Raw genomic sequence first — 18,002 nt, 5'->3', positions numbered from 1 at the left:
CCTGTTAACTGCCAATGGTATTTTCTGTAATCAACCACAGTGACCGCGGGTAATGGGGAATGAGGGTTCGATTCTGGAGAGAGAGCCTGAGAAATGGCTATCACATCCAAGGAAGGCAGCAGTTGCACAAATTACCCACTCCTGGCTTGGGGAGTGTTGTGACGTGAGATTTTTGCATATAACTTGATACATATTTTGTATGTCTTTATTTGTAATTTAGGCAAAGCAATGTAATTTAGTGTTACTTTGGTGAGAGGCATTCGTGTTTGCCCCACCTTTTACGACTGAGTTTCTTTGAATTTTACGACAGTTTGGCGAGTGTTTCTCTGCTAATGTCTCTCAACCCCCGCAAGGAAGCCAGGTTACTTTAACATATGGTCTCGTGGGTGGCAGTTTTTAAGATGTTGTATTCCCCCATTGGTTTAAAGTATGGCTGTTTGGAATTGGCTTGGATCAGAAGCCTTTAAGCACCATGATGTCCTATTGGCTCTAGGGGTTGGACAGAGAATCTATAAATCTGCTTGTTCAACCACATTCTCTTTCTCTTACTAACCAACATATAATGAAGAAGTATCTCTCTTACCAAACTGATGAAGACCATCACACCATGAACTGAATGAACATCACAATGGAGACCACAGCTTAGCAGCCATTTTGGAACAGGCATACGGCCTGTTCTGAAGAAAGCTGAGCACCAATGATGCCTTAACTAGAGACATTTTAAATAACTACAAGTCTGTGTGCCGCCTGAAACTACACATCACCATTTAATCAGGTTGTATGGTTGCCAATATTCAAATGTACTTTGCATATTGTTATTATTTATGAATATTACCAATAATACATTGTTTTATGTGTAACTTAATTCCTGCTTGTCTTTTTACTACACCTAATTGCCTATAGATATAGAAGGGAAGGTGGGGATACGTTATATACTATAATACCTTATAAACAGTGGTAAGTCTGTGAGATTAGGTATTCTGACAAAGGCTACATATTAATAATACAATAGGGGAAAGTAGAGCAAAATATATTACTCTACCAAGACAAAACAGGGAGGTAGTGACGAAAAATAACAATGCAGGACTCTTTCAAGGACCTGTAATTGGAATGAACGTACTTTAAATCCTTGCATGAGGATCCATTGGAGGACAAGTCTGGTGCCAGCAGCTGTGGTAATTCCAGCTTCAATAGCATATATTAAAGTTGTTGCAGTTGAAAAGCTTGTAGTTGGATCTTGGGATCGAGCTGGCGGTCTGTTATGAGGCAAGCTACCACGCCGCCTGCTCAGTGCTCTTGACTGAGTGTCCCACAGGGTCGAAGTGTTTACTTTGAAAAAATTAGTGTTCTAAGCAGGCCCACCTGCTCAAATACCACAGCTAGGAATAATGGAATAGGACTCCGGTTCTATTTTCTGGGTTTACTGAACTGGGGCCATGATTAAGAGGGACTGCCGGGGGCATTTGTATTGTGCCGCTAGAGGTGAAATTCTTGGACCGGCGCAAGACAAGCGAGAGCGAAAGCATTTCCCAAGAATGTTTTCACTAATCAAGGAAGAGAGTTGGAGGGTCAAAGATGATCAGATACCGTTGTAGTTCCAACCATAAACGGTGCCAGCTGGGGATCTGGCAGCTCTTTGGGTTCTGGGGGGAGTATGGTTGCAAAGCTAAAACTTAAAAGAATTGATGGAAGGGCTCCACCAGGAGTGGAGTCCGCAGCCTAATTTAACTCAACACTGGAAACCCCATCCGACCCAGACACCGAGTGGATTGAGACTACTCTTGGCGGTGGATCTCTTGGCTCGTGCATCGATGAAGAACACAGCCAACTACGAGAACTAATGTGAATTGCAGGACACATTGATCATTGACACTTCACATGCACCTTGTGGCCATGGGTCTTTCCCGGGGCTATGCCTGTCTAAGGGTCGCCTTTCTGATCAATTGCTACACTGCTCCCTACAGTGGGTGTGGGTGGGAAGTTCACAGGGACCCAGGCCCCTGTGTTCCCCCAAGAGCAGACCTGTGGTGCAGTGATGTTACCCTTGGTTTCCCCAGGCAGAAAAGGGGGCCAGTCAGTGAGTTGGGCATTGGACTGGTCATCCCCATGACCTCTGCGCACTCGCAGAGGGTGCCGGGCATCTGCAGGTAGGACACACCGGCACCTGCCATGGAGACGAGACCTGGAGCGGTTTCCCGACTGTGTACGGAGTGGGGGATCCAGCCTCCCACTGTCCAACTCAGATCTCAGCTCAGACATGATGACCCGCTGAATTTAAGCATGTTAATAAGCGGATGAAAAGAAACTAACCAGGATTCTCTCAGTAACGGTAAGTGAAGAGAGAAGAGTCCAGTGCCAAATCCCCGCCCGCTCCTACCCGGGCTTTCAAAGTGGGCCAAAGTCCCTTCTGACCAAGGCGAAACCCATGGATGGTGTGAGGCCAGTGGTGGTCCTTTTCACGCTGGGATCAGGTCTCCTCAGAGTCAGGTTGTTTGGGGATGCAGCCCAAAGTGAGTGGTAAACTCCATCCAAGGCTAAATACACGCATGAAATCGATGGCCAACAAGTACCATAAGGGAAAGTTGAGAGGAACTTTGAAGAGAGTTCAAGAGGGCGTGAATTCACCAAGAGGTAAACGGGTGGGGTCTGTGGCATCCACTTGGAGCATTCAACCCAGTCAGCAACCTGGGTCAGACGTCCCTCTCTGTCCCTGTCCCCCTCCCCCCAGGGGTGCGGGTGCATGGGGTGGGGCATGGGACTGCTGCCCGGTCAGGCTTGGCTCCCACTGGGCACATTTTCTCCACTGTGGTGCACCGCAACCGGCTCTGAGTCAGCAAGGAAGGACCAGGGGGAGAAGCTGGCTGGCAGAACCTGCTGCTGGTGTTACAGCTCCCCCCAGCCACAAGTTTGCAGCTTCCTGGGGCCAATGGATTGACCTGCCTGCTGTGCCCCCGCCCAGCTTCAATGGGCACGGGGCCCCCCATTTCCCCCGACATTCCAGTGTGTCCTTCACTGCGTCATGCTGCCGGGGATGGGGGCACCCGTGTACATTGTGGCGCCAGGGGTCGGCAGCAAAGTCGGCTCCCCACCCGACCTGTCTTAACTGGTGCACGAGTCGGAGGGTCATGCTTGAAACCCTGAGGCGCAATGAAAGTGAATGGTGGGATCCTTGGCCCCCTGAGGCCTGGGCACACCGCTGGCCTGTCTCACCTGCCCCCTTGGGGAGGTGGAGCCAGAGCGTACGTGATAGGACCCAAAAGATGGTGAACTATGCCTGGGCAAGGTGAAGCCAGAGAAAACTCATGTGCAGCAGTCCTGACCTGGGTATAGGGGCGAAAGACTAATCAAACCATCTAATAACTGGTTCCCTCTGATGTTTCCTTCAGGATAGCTGACACTCACCGAACGCAATTTTATCTGGTAAAGCAAATGATAAAATAAATTGGAGGTCTTGAGGCCGAAATGATCTCAACCTATTCTTAAACTTTAAATGGGTAAGAAGCCTGGCTCGCTGGCATGGATGCTGTGACGTGGAATGACGAATGCCTAGTGGGCCACTTTTGGTGAGCAGAACTGGTGCTGTGGGATGAAACGAACGCTTGGTTAAGGCACCCAATGCCGACACTCATCAACAACAACAACAACAACATTTATTTCTATAGCACATATTCATACAAAAAGTAGCTCAAAGTGCTTTACATAATGAAGAAAAGAAAAATAAAAGACAAAATAAAAAATTAAAATAAGACAACACTAATTAACATAGAATAAGAGTAAGGTCCGATGGCCAGGGGGGACAGGAAAAACAAAAAAAAACTCCAGACGGCTGGAAAAAAAAAAAAAATCTGCAGGGGTTCGTGGCCACGAGACCACCCAGTCCCCCCTGGGCATTCTACCTAACATAAATGAAATAGTCCTCTTTGTAATTAGGGTTCTTACGGAAGGACTTGATGATGATGGTCATACAGACTTCTGGCTTTTAATCCATCCATCAATGTTGGAACATCACGGAGTTTTGAGTAGATGGTGGTGGCACAAGCCACCACCACAAAGAAACAGGAAAAACAAACAGAAGAGAGTAGGTGTTAGTACAGATTTTAGAGCCACCATGAATAGTTCTTATAATGAATTGTATATACAGAGTATCAGGATTTTAATTACAGTGAAGTTATGAGAAGGCCATGTTAAAGTAACGTGTTTTCAGCAGTTTTTAAAGTGCTCCACTGTATTAGCCTGGTGAATTCCTACTGGCAGGCTATTCCAGATTTTAGGTGCATAACAGCAGAAGGCCACCCGCCTCACCACTTCTTTTAAGTTTTGCTTTTGGAATTCTAAGGAGACACTCATTTGAGGATCTGAGGTTACAATTTGGAATATAAGATGTCAGACATTCCGATATATAAGATGGGGCGAGATTATTTAAGGCTTTATAAACAATAAGCAGAATTTTAAAGTCAATCCTGAATGACACAGGTAACCAGTGTAGTGACACATCTGGAGAGATGTGCTCGGATTTTCTTTTCCTGTCTTTTTTGGGTATTCCTGAGAGGAGTGCGTTACAGTAATCTAGTCGACTGAAAACAAACACGTGAACTAACTTCTTAGCATCTTTCAATGATATAAGAGGTCTAAGTTTTGCTATATTTCTTACGTGAAAAAATGCTGGTCTAGTGATCTGATTAATATGCGATTTAAAATTCAGATTACAGTCAACAGTTACTCCTAAGCTTTTTACCTCCATCTTGACTTTTAATCCTAATGCATCAAGTTTATTTCTAATTGCCTCATTGTATCCATTATTGCCAATCACTAAGATTTCAGTTTTCTCTTTATTTAGCTTGAGAAAGTTACTATTTATCCATTCTGAGATACAAGTCAGACATTGTGTTAGTGAATCAAGACAATCGGGGTCATCAGGTGCAATTGATAAATACAGCTGTGTGTCATCAGCATAGCTGTAGTAGCTCACATTGTGCCCTGAGATAATCTGACCTAACGGAAGCATGTAGATTGAGAAGAGCAGCGGACCCAGGATAGAGCCTTGTGGAACACCAGATCCCAGAAAAGGTGTTGGTTGATACGGACAGCAGTAAAAGTTGGAACCCACTAAGGAGTGCGTAACAACTCACTTGCTTAATTAACCAGCCTTGAAAAAGCATGGCGCTAGAGCGTAGGGCCCATACCCAGCTGTCGCTGGCACTAGTGGCCATGAGGGCAAAGCTGCGATGAGTAAGATGGCCGCCACGGTGCACATTGCCTAGGACGAGGGCCCGGGTCAAGCTGCTGTGTGTGCAGATCTTGGTGGTAGTAACAAATATTCAAATGTGCATTTTGAAGGCCAAAGTGGAGTAGGGTTCCATGTGAATAGCAATTGAACATGTGGTTAGTCGGTCCTAAGGGATGGGCAAGCGCCTTTCCAAATCATGGAGCGATGGCCTTTGTAGCCCCCATGCCCATCGAAAGGGAGTCAGGTTCAGATCCCCAAATCTGAAATAGTGGAAGGGACGCCCCCGGGGGGGAGGGAGTCCAATGCAGTGACGCAAACAATCCCTGAGAAGCCGGCAGGAGCCCTCAGGAGAATTCTTTCTTCTCATTGAAGGGCATGGCCACCCTGAAATGTGTTCATCCAAGATAGGGGCCAATGCCTTGGAAACACACGTATTTCTGTGGCGTCTGGAGAGATCTTGCTGGCCAATGACAATCCGGGGAAGAGGATGTAAATCTCGCGCAGGGCCATACCCATATCCACAGAAGGTTTCCAAGGTGAACAGCCTCTGGCATGTTAGGACAAGGTAGGTAAGGGAAGTTGGCAAGCCAGATCTGGGTCAGTCAGGCTGAGGTGTGAAGCAGGGGGCTGGGCGTGAGCCACAACTGGACGAAGCACCAGGGTTGTCCCCAGGCAGTGACTCTGGATGTATGCCGGGCCCTTCGAGTGGATTGCCCTAGCTATGTTGCGCGTTGGCCTGCCTCTGACACCCTACCTCTCTCCCTGGTGGTGGCTGCAGGGGCTTGGGGCCAATGTGTGGCCTCAGCTGGCTTCCTAGCACCTGGCTTAGAACTAGTGCAGACCAGGGGAATCCAACTGTTTAATTAAAACAAAGCATCGCGAGGGTGGGAAAGTGGTTTTGACGCAATGTGATTTCTGCCCAGTGCTCTGAATGTCAAAGTGAAGAAATTCAATGAAGTGTGGATGAACGGCAGGAATAACTATGACTCTCTCCAAACTAGCCAAATGCCTCGTCATCTAATTAGTGACACACATGAACGGATGAACAAGATTCCCACTGTCCCTACCTACTATCTAGAGAAACGACAGCCAAGGGAACGGGCTTGGTAGAATCAGCAGGGAAAGAAACCCCTGTTGAACTTGACTCTAGTCTGGCACTGTGAAGAGACATGAGTGGCGTAAAATAAGTGGGAGGCCCCTGTGCTTGCCTGGGGAGCCACCAGTGAAATACCACTACTCTTACTGTTTTTTCACTCACCCAAATAAGGCGGGAGGGGGAGCTCTCCCTTCTGGCGTCAAGCGCCCGAGTCACCCTCTGGGTGTGACCCACTCCAGGGACAGTGGCAGGTGGGGAGTTTGACTGGGATGGTACACCTGTCACACCATAACGCAGGTGTACTAAGGCAAGCTCAGGGAGGTCAGAAACCTCCATGTAGCAGAAGGGCAAAAGCTCACTTGATCTTGATTTTCAGTATGAGTACAGACCGTGAAAGTGGGGCCTCACGATCCTTCTGGCTTTTTGAGGTTCAAGTAGAGGGTGTCAGAAAAGTTACCATAAGGATAACTGGCTTGTGACGGCCAAGCATTAATAGCGATGTCACTGTTTGATCATTGTGAAGCAGAATTCACCAGGCATTGGATTGTTCACTAACAGAGAACGTGAGTTGGGTTTAGATCGTCGTGATCAGGTTAGTTTTACCCTATTGATGATGGTGTTGTCCTGGTGATTTACCTGATTTATATAAAATAATTTCTCAACTGAGACCCTCCACCTGTGTCCTCGACACAATACCAACAAGTTTTTTCAAAGAAGTATCGGGCGTGCTAATTGATTATATTCTTGACATAGTAAACTCGTCATTAGATACGGGGGTCTTCCCAGACTGTCTTAAGACTGCGGTAGTTAAACCCCTACTTAAGAAAAATAATCTCGACCCCTCTGCTCTTGAAAATTTTAGACCCATCTCTAACCTGCCTTTCTTAAGTAAAATTCTAGAGAAGGCAGTCATTATACAGTTAAATGAGCACCTCAATAAACCTGCTATTCTTGATAAGTTTCAGTCAGGTTTTAGAACAAATCATCGCACAGAAACTGCACTCGTTAAAGTAGTCAATGACTTGCAGGTAATGCAGACAGAAGCCATTTATCTGTTCTCATCCACTTAGATCTGAGTGCCGCATTTGACACCATTGATCATAATATTCTTAGAAATCGCCTTAGTCAGTGGGTGGGCCTCTCTGGCAGTGTCTTAAATTGGTTTGAATCCTACCTGGCAGGGAGAAAATTTTTTGTTAGTTGTGGTAATTATAACTCAAAGACACATGATATCCTATATGGTGTTCCACAAGGCTCTATCCTGGGTCTGCTGCTCTTCTCAATCTACATGCTTCCTTTCGGTCAAATTATCTCAGGGCACAATGTGAGCTACCACAGCTATGCTGATGACACACAGCTGTATTTATCAATAGCACCTGATGACCCCGATTCTGTTGTTTCACTAACACAATGTCTTACTTGTGTTTCTGAATGGATGAATAGTAATTTTCTCAAGCTAAATAAAGAGAAAACTGAAATTTTAGTGATTTGGAATAATGGATGTAATAAGGTTACTAGAAATAAACTTGATCCTTTAGGATTAAAAGTCAAGACGGAGGTAAAGAATTTAGGGGTAACTGTTGACTGTGACCTGAATTTTAAAACACATATTAATCAGATCACTAGGGCAGCATTTTTTCACTTAAGAAACATAGCAAAAGTTAGACCTCTTATATCACTGAAAGATGCTGAGAAATTAGTTTACGCTTTTGTTTTCAAACGACTAGATTACTGTAACGCACTCCTCTCAGGAATACCCAAAAAAGACATAAATCGATTGCAACGAGTGCAGAATGCAGCTGCTAGAATCCTTACCAGGAAAAGAATATCCGAGCACATCACACCAGTCTGAGCGTCGCTACACTGGTTACCTGTGTCATTCAGAATTGATTTTTAAAATTCTGCTTATGGTTTACAAAGCCTTAAATAATCTCGGTCCATCTTATATATTGGAATGTCTGACACCTTATATATAGATAGATAGATAGATAGATAGATAGATAGATAGATAGATAGATAGATAGATAGATACTTTATTAATCCCAGGGGGAAATTCACATACTCCAGCAGCAAAAAATATTAAATTAAAGAGTAATAAAAAATGCAAGTAAAAAACAGACAATAACTTGAATAATGTTCAACGTTTACCCCCTCTGGTGGAATTGAAGAGTCGCATAGTTTGGGGGAGGAATGATCTTATCAGTCTGTCAGTGGAGCAGGACAGTGACAGCAGTCTGTCGCTGAAACTGCTCCTCTGTCTGGAGATGACACTGTTTAATGGATGTAGTGGATTCTCCATAATTGATAGGAGCCTGCTGAGTGCCCATTGCTCTGCTACGGATGTCAAACCGTCCAGCTCTATGCCAACAATAGAGCCTGCCTTCCTCACCAGTTTGTCCAGGCGTGAGGCATCCTTCTTCTTAATGCTGCCTTCTTCTTAATTATATTCCAAATCATAGCCTTAGATCCTCAAATGAGTGTCTGCTTAGAATTCCAAGAGCAAAACTTAAAAGAAGTGGTGAGGCGGGTGGCCTTCCACTGTTATGCACCTAAAATCTGGAATAGCCTGCCAGTAGGAATTTGCCAGGCTAATACAGTGGAGCACTTCAAAAAACTGCTGAAAACACATTACTGTAACATGGCCTTCTCATAACTTCACTTTAGTTTAATCCTGATGCTCTGTATATTCAATTAATTATCATTATTATTCATGGTGGCTCCAAAATCCGTACTAACCCCTACTCTCTCTTCTGTTCTTTTTCCGGTTTTCTGTGGTGGCGACCTGTGCCACCACCACCTAATCAAATTATCGTGATGTTCCTACATTGATGGATTAAAGACCAAAAGTCCATGTCACCATCATCATTAAGTCCTTCCATGAAAACCCTGAATACAATGAGGACTAATGATTTATGTTAGGTAGAATGCCTAGAGGGAGCTGGGTGGTCTCGTGGCCTCTGAACCCCTGCAGATTTTATTTTTTCTCCAGCCGTCTGGAGTTTTTTTGTTTTTTCTGTCCTCCCTGGCCATCAGACCTTACTTTTATTCTATGTTAATTAGTGTTCTCTTATTTTAATTCTTACTTTGTCTTTTTTCTCTTTCTTCATCATGTAAAGCACTTTGAGTCACATTATTTGTATGAAAATGTGCTATAGAAATCAATGTTGTTGTTGTTGTTACAATAGCAATCCTGCTCAGTACGAGAGGAACCGAAGGTTCAAACATTTGGTGTATGTGCTTGGTTGAGGAGCTAATGGTGTGAAGCTACCATCTGCAGAATTATGACAGAACACCTCTAAGTCAGAAGCCCTCCTAAATGTGATGATACCCTAACACCATGGAACTTTTGTGGGCCAGAGATACCCAGAAGCCACCCTCCCCCCACAGAGGGCAAACTGGCACAGAGGGCCATTCGAGGCAGGGCTGGGGAATGGCCCAGATTAGTAGCCACTCCATCTTTCTCTTCTGCACCGCATGTTTGTAGGGAATCCAGTGCTAAATCATTCATTGACAACCTGATTCAAGGTTGCTCCCTTGCTGCGATCATTGATAGTCAGCCCTTGAGCCAAGCTTTTGTCCCCATCCTCTTCCATTTCCCCTTCCCCTTCCCCACTCCATGTCACCTACATGCCCAGATGATGACCCAGGGACTTTGCACACGTGACTGGCCTGGCAGGTACATGACCAGATGTTTGTTTGCCTGTGGCCCAGGGCTTTGAAGACCCTGAACTTTGATTTAAAAGCGGTTGTTGGGCTTAAAAGTCAAAAAGGCAGAGGTCATGTAACTTAAAAGAGGCAGGAATGTAATGGGGCCCGATGGAGTAGCAGAGGACATATAGCAGGGGAGGGCAATGGGTCATGCCAGCTGGGGTGCAGAGGGTCACATAGAATTTTTCCAGCTCCTGTTGCAAACTAAGTCCCCCAGGTGCAGAGGGTCAAGCAGGAACAGAGGCAGAAGGTCATGTAGCATGCGAGGCAAAAGTAGGTTTACAGTTGTCCGTATGGAAAAAGACATGCAGGTTATGATTATTCCAGCAAACTCACAACTGTAAACCTACTTTTGCACAGCCCTGTATTTATTTACACACACACACACCTCCACCGTGTGAAATTATATCAAATTAAAATATGTCAAGCAAATAAGATAAAGGTCAACAGTCATAATTAAGCTTTCTGGAGTTGTGGAAGTTAATCTTTTTATTCTTACGTGATGTTTGCATGTTGTTAATAATAAAGACTTGTGAAAAACAACCATGAGCCACAATGAGCCCTCAGCCTAATGAGCTCTGGTACAAATGCCCAGCTTTACTTACTAAAGTTATGGCGGTAAACACTTGACTGTAGATATTAGTGACGCTGTGGCAAACACTTGATGACAGCACTCTGTTCTCTTGAAAAACATTTGTTAAACACTGGCGCTTTCGTTATAATGGAAAAAGTTTTTATTGTGCTTGGACTGACTTGATGACTTGTGTAATATTTGATTCTTTTCTAAGAATGTCACCCATAACCCTTTGCACTTCTTTAACACTAGAATCCCTGAAGCCTACAAAAGTAGTTGTAATGCTGGGCCACCTTAAATTCCTTCACACCTCCTCATCAGCATCTTTTGTTTTGCAAATCTGTCGATCAGCACAAGCAGCAAGCAGCCTGGCATCCCATCCCCCCACCGATGCAACTGAAGAGAGACACAAAATTCTCCAAGCTGAAGTCTTTTTCTTGGGAGCGACTTGTCTGAAATTGTAGAGGGTAAATAATATATCATGTATATCACATTATACATTTCATGTGTGTTCCATGTCTAGGATTACAGGAAATGCTACGTCCCTGTCGAGTTCCTGGTATTACATTTAAATTTGTTTTTTTTTTTTATTGCCGCCATCATTATCATAATTAACTGTAGCTTAATACAGTTTAACCTATTGCAATTTATTACAACAAATATATAATACTAATACTAATAACTCTTTTTACTTTGCACATAATCTCAGTAATGCATATGTAATCATGAAAAAACTCCACCACTATTTTCAACCTCCCTAAGAGCGAAAATGTCATTTTAATATAAATGGAGATAAATGATTGTGTATCAATATTATCAATTAATTATGACGAGAAACAAAGGGATATGATATTTGAGAAATATTGCTCCACCTCTATCTCAGTATACGAGAAAGTCAAGGGGAGCGCACTCCTGATTTTTTAATAAACAGAAAGTTGTCATTTTTTTAAACTATATGGGTGTATTTAAATTTTACATTGTTTAATTGAATCATTAATAATCATGTGTATCTGTGTGTTATATTTGTGGTTGAGTTTTTTAGTTTTTGTTAGTATTAAATAATGAATTAAAAATTAATTCAAGAAAATTAAATATAATCCAAAATAGATAAAAAGGGTATGTAAAGAGTAACAAATAAACAAATATTGTGCTAAATATTGTGTTTAAAACAAAAATAATAATAAAAAAGATGTGAGAGAAAACATTGAAAAGAAGGAGGAGAGCAATGATGATCATGAGAGCCTCGTCTCACCCCCAGTCACTCTGTTCCACCTCAGGCCGATGTTTCAGAGTGTTATGGCCAGAACAGCGAGGCTCAGGTGGATCGTCTGTCTATCGACAGGCCATAGGACTTCTTAACTGGCACAGGCCAACACAAATTCTTTTCTTCTGTTCATTAACACAAACTGAACTCCCTACCTCAGTGTATCTGTGCTGCTGCCTTGTCATTTAAGTCTTTTAAATGAACCCACAAACCAGCATACTGCACTTACAGTACACAGATATTCTATTCTAGTCATTTCTTCATTTCTGAGATCTTGTTTATAATAATAATTAATTATTATTATTATTATTATATTTTTTTATATTGTATCACCTTAGTTCTACCCTTCTTTTTCCAATTCAATTTATTTCGTAATTTAATCCATTTGTGTCATGGCCAATTCAGGGCTCATTTCACAACATGTTGTTCTTGTGTAACTCTATATGTGGCAAAAAAAGAATCAAGTAATCAAGTACTTTGATAATCATTCAAACATTAACTCATTAGATTTACTTATGTTTTTTTAATTTTGTTTCTTAGCTGTAGGCTTTTTAACTTGTCCCTGTTTTGTATTATAAATGAATTGCATTAGTAAAGTAGCAGCACAGGCCTTAATGGCCCAGTATTGTGAAGTCCTAAGCACAGCCCTTGAAGCTCACAGTGTCCTTTGCATCTTCCAAACAGAGCTGCGCTGCTTAAGTCACAGAAACTCAAAACACATCAACTGCTGGGCTCTGACAGCTTTGACTTCAGTGCTCTGAGTCAGTTCGACTTTGTTAATTCAAATTAAGTTGGGAGAATCCCACTGCAAGTGTAGAATGTAGTGACCCTAACGGGTGTGAGTTTGTGTGTCGAGCTCCAGATCAGGCGGACTGTTAGGTTCGTCTCTACGATTGATAAATTATTGTTCAGGTCTTGATGACTGATGCCTGGGCTGAGATTTGAAGCTTTAATGTTTTAAACATCAATGTGCCATGCTGGTCAGATACATCTTGAATTTATGTATTTTTGTGTTCAGGGGTGCACTGCAGAGAACATGAAGTCTCACAAAGACAGGGCTACGGTCAGGCTGAACTGCTATATTTCTGTTAATTTCTGTATTTCTATAAATGTTGTTGTTTATTCATTTTAATTTGTAGTTGTGTTCCTGAGGCTTACAGGAAAAGACAATTTCAAGGGAAATTTGTCAGATTAGGCCACTACAAAAATATTAATAATGATTAACAATATTGTAGTTTTCTGTGGCTAAGTAGGGAATTGCAGGCCAATTAAATTAATGTGAGTAAAAGAAATCTGCACCATCTGCAGCTAAAGTCACCTCAGTATACATCTACTGTGTGAGCGTGCCTGTGTCGATCAAACAGAAGAAGCTCTGCAGGCTACTTTACACTGTAGGACGATACATAAATAAATCAAGGTAAATAACTTTCCATGTGGCTTTTATATAAGTAGCATGTAAATGTTTTTCGTTTAAAGACCATCACAAAACATAACCACAAACAGGACTTTGCACAATACGTTGGCGAGCTCTGTAAGCCGTGTGGGGCAAAATGACTGGCAGGTAAACGTTATAGTCTTGAATAAAAGCACACTTGTTTTGTTATATTTGTACCTTTTGTGAAAGAGTTTATTTGATATTTAGACTTCAGTCTTCACACATTATACACTTCATGTCAAAATTTTGTCGTTAGTAATATAACATGAAATATGTTTGTCTTTTAGGTATGTGTTCATCATTTCTGTCATCCTATACTTACATAGATCTTTGTAGACACGGAACACACGTGAAATGCATGTGTTCCAAATAACAAGATATTATTTACCCAATACAGCTCCAGGTACCTCACTCCCAGATAATCAAGGCTTGAGTTGCGAGAGGTTTTTGCTGTTTCTTCAGCGGTGGGGTAATGGAATAGCAGGCTGCTTGCTGCTTATCAACACATTTACAAGACAAAAGACGCTGAAGGAGAGGTGCGAATGGATTTAAGGTGGGCTGCGATTTCGAGTTTTTTCATAGGCTTTGGTAATTCTAGTGTTAACAGGCCCATCTTTATTTTATTAGGTGCTGATGGAATATGTTGATGTTTTTTTAGTGAAGGAATACATGAAAAAGCTCAATTTCTCGATATTCAAGTAAGTCCCTTCATACCTGAAAAACTATCAGTTAAATATTCCATATAGCACCTTTCGTAGTGAGCGCTTTAAGAAACCATGTTAAAAAGGAACATCACAATACAAATACATTTATCATTAAAATGAAAAAAACTTTTCATTTCATTTCATAAGGTCTTATTCATGCAAGACCTTCACATAAAAACATATTGACTCTGTATGTAACCAATTGTATCTCAAATGTAAGTCAGTTTGTAAGCGTCGGTCAAATAAATAAATGTAAGTGTAAAGTTATAGTATAGTACAGCAATAACAACAAAAAAAGAAGCATCTAGGGGGCACTCCACCGGGCGCTTAGTGCTCATAAAGCCGCCTCAACACGCATGACCTCTTGCGAGTTTCTGATGAAGTGCCGCTGCCTGAATGGATGCTTTTTTGCTCACCACGGACCATCAAAATGCTCAGAAACATTTCTTTGAAGTGTGTACTAAAACACAAACAGCACCACGCTTGTAAAATTGATCAATTATTCCAAAATATGTTTAACTTTAAAATAAAGGTGACAAATGTTCCTGAAAGTATGTTTTTCTTTCTGAGCAGATAAAAGTAGATAATTACGATTTAAAAAAGAATGACTGTACATCAAAACACACTTTTGAAATTACTAAATTTTGTTAAGTGTCACCATTAGTCAGTCAGTCAGTCATCTTCCAACCCGCTATATCCGGGTCACGGAGGTCTGCTGGAGCCAATCCCAGCCAACATTGGGCACAAGGCAGGAACATATCCCGGGCAGGGAGCCGGGTCACCATTAATTCATTCAGAATTTATTGTAGATTTTAAATGGGGAACATTTTTAATTTTGGTAGTTAAAATTAATTCATTAGTTTATTAAATATTAACAACTTTATAAACATAACACTAAATTGCACAGTACTCTGCACATGTCGTGATACAAGTATTTGACACATTTTTTGAGAAAATCATCAAGATCAGACTTGTAGATCACAAATTCATCCACCCTGGATGACAAGTCGACCTGACGGCTTACACCCCTCACTCAACAGAGGTGGAGGCCTTAGGCATAACCTGTCTTCAATTTATCATGCTGCCCTTTCATCCATCCCCAGGAAAATCAGGCCCAATTCACAATTCACTCCTAATGAGCCACTCTATGGGGGGGTAGGAGGGGCTGTCAAAGGTGTGAGGGTTACACCTACCCACACCTCCCCCTTCCTTTGTTTTGACTCATCGAGCCTAATCAGGGCAGGTGTGAAGTGAACCTAACCAGGAGGATAAAATTGTGGTCTCTAACAACATTCCTCAGACTGACGAAGCTGCTTGGATGAGCAGTGAAACATATCTACCTAACGACAGAAGTCCAGTTGCCATGACTCAACTACTAGATAATTCTCACCTGGATGATTGAGAATCTTCACAGACATCCTTCAGGGCGTTTTTTGAACAATCACGATCAGCAATTTTGGATGTGTCATTAATAAAACGTGTGTCTTCTGTGAGATTCCTGAAACTTTGTTACTTTTATCTTTTTTTCACAGAATCAACAGGTAGGGCACATTTGTACCATAAGCGAGAAAAAAATGCAATTTAAAAAAAACCACAAATTGTTCAGGCAAAAAATATGGGAAGATTGCAAAGCAGAGATGAATTCATATAAACACATTTCTCACCAGCTTTGTTCAGCCTTATGGAGCAGACAGATAATCGCATCCTCCACTCCAATCTTTGTCTGATAGACAAACTGCACTGGGTCCAGGTGGTCTACCACAAGAGGGGTCCTATAGTCTAGGACCGACCTTTCAAAGGTCTTGATGATGTGAGACATGTCACTGGTCCGTGACCAGTAGGTTTAGAGGAGCCTACCTTCTTTGGAAGCACAATAATGCAGGATGTTTTCCACAGAAGTGTCACTTTCTGAAGCCTTAAGAACAAACTGAGCAGGTGACAGAGGACACCACAAAGTTGCTCAGCACAGGTCTTAAGAACTCGAGAATGGACTCCATCTGGTCCTGCAGCTTTTCCTGTGTGTAGTGTCCTCCTTACTTGGTGTTCAGTTATGGGCAGTCAGCACTGATGGTCAGAGGTGGACTCGTCACTTGCCATTCCAGTCGATGTGATAGAAGTTGTTGATGTAGTAGGGATGGTGTGGGGAGACTGGGCATTGGAAGAAGGAGGCACTGGGAACTATTAAATGTATTAAAAAACTGGTTCAGGGCCTTAGGTTTGTCCACATTCCCTTCTAGCACCTGAACCCTGGATTGCTTGAGTCCAGTAATTCTGCCCAGTCCATTCCAGACAACCTTCATGTTATTCTAAGCGAGTTTGTTTTCTATTTTTGCTTTACAAGTTTTCTTTCCTTCACTCAGCTTTTTCTTTATCACACGCTGTAAGTCCTTCAGAGCCTCATGGTCGAAGTCACCACATATTATTACTGCAGGTCAGAGTCAGAGTGAGTCATCATTAAAGTGCTGGTGACAGAATGTATCATTGCTGTTGCTAGATCTCCATTTGTGTATTGCACTGGATCTCTGTCTGCTCTAATAAGACCACTTTGCCAGGTATATCAGGTTTAAGCCAGCTCTCCGTAAAGCACAAAATGCCACCGTACTTGTATGCTCCATGACCCCCTATCAGTGCAGGCAGTTCATCCATGTTATTTGACAGTGATTGAACATTTCCTATCACCCATCACATTGCATCCAGGAAGCACTTCCAGGTAGGGCAGAACCTCCCCATGATAGTAGATTCTGCCTCCAGCCGCTCCCCCTAGTGGCCCCCAAGGACCCCAGTAGAGCTTCCCACCCTGTGGGTGTTCAAATGGGATGCACAGCAGAGAGATGTTGCCTTCCAGTACCCTGTGAAGCAGCTTCCCCCTGTCCATCCATTATGATGGCCTCTCGACCAGGAAAGGTACCACAACCTACTGGTTTGGGATGCCTGTCCACGTACCTAAGAAAAGAAGAATTTAACAACCATTCAATCCATCAAGCCTGTCTGTTTAGCTAATAGCTAAGCTGTCCCATCCTTCCCTCCTGGTCAGGTAAGGAATCATCCATCCCAGCCAGGATGCCAGCCAACCCATGCTGCCCATTACACATAGTGAAGGACGTTTCTGTGTTCTCTTCTGCCTTTTAATGATTGATATGAAGATGATTAGTGTGCTTTTGGCTTATTTTCTCTTATTTTCTGTAATGCTGGCTCTCTATTCCAGAATCTTAATTGTTGCAATTAGACATTCAAAAGCAATCAAACACATAAAACGTGAAGGTGATGCAGGACCAAAAAACAAAGACTTTACAGAAAGGCAAAATAAAACTACAAACACAGTGAGCATTGCAGTTGTTTTTAAATTTGTTTTTGCTTCTTATATGTTTGATATTTTAAATTGGTTTTATGCTCCACATTTTATGTGATGGCAAATATATAACTGAACAACTGCTTTTGTTTCATTCTGCCTTTAATCTTCTCATCTGTTAATGATCCCCATGCCCCCCCAGTTTAAAAGGCTTTCAGATTAATAGTAACATGTCAAATATTCGGGCCTGATTATTCCTTAAAAATCTGTTTTGGCAAACCAATTAACTTACTGTATGTTTTCTAATTTGAATTTTTTAATTCTGATAATTACAGATCCACCAAAGATTCATTCTAAAGATTCCTAAAACTACTGACAGCAACTACACAAAATTTGGTCCAAATTGGGAAATTTGTATATAAAGATATGCAGAATTTAAAAGAATTCTCACTGAGCAAGATACAAACCTGAACATTTAAAATAGTCAATTATTTCTTTGATTTTTTTCCTTTAACTGACACTTGATCCTAAAATGACTGAAAAAACACATTTGACATTTGTTTACTCATCTAGACAGGCCAAGTGAGACCCTCGAGGTTACACAGAGGGTCTCTGGAGGGAGCTGAACTGGACACTTTGGTCACTAGACTGCCTTACTTGTATTTATTGATTTAAATTTAAAACAAATCCCACCTTTTGATTTTA

General features: G+C 42.2%; 1 protein-coding gene and 1 non-coding gene across 2 annotated transcripts in view; both read left to right on the top strand.

The window, feature by feature from the left end:
• LOC127526733 (trace amine-associated receptor 13c-like) overlaps nucleotides 1–17,770 on the top strand; it is a 430,516-nt gene extending 412,746 nt beyond the window's left edge. Inside the window, exon 2 of the mRNA XM_051923233.1 lies at nucleotides 17,757–17,770. The gene's annotated coding sequence lies outside the window, so the exon portion shown is untranslated. The remainder of the gene's footprint in view (nucleotides 1–17,756) is intronic.
• LOC114669456 (5.8S ribosomal RNA) lies at nucleotides 1,777–1,930 on the top strand. Its single transcript, XR_003719062.2, has one exon. It is a non-coding gene; the product is annotated as a 5.8S ribosomal RNA (ribosomal RNA).
• Nucleotides 17,771–18,002: the final 232 nt, after the last annotated feature.

This window comes from Erpetoichthys calabaricus, chromosome 2 (genome assembly GCF_900747795.2).
Source record: "Erpetoichthys calabaricus chromosome 2, fErpCal1.3, whole genome shotgun sequence".
NCBI lineage: Eukaryota > Metazoa > Chordata > Cladistia > Polypteriformes > Polypteridae > Erpetoichthys > Erpetoichthys calabaricus.
The sequence above is the reverse complement of the archived record's forward strand: the minus strand, read 5'-3'. Positions and strand labels throughout refer to the sequence as shown.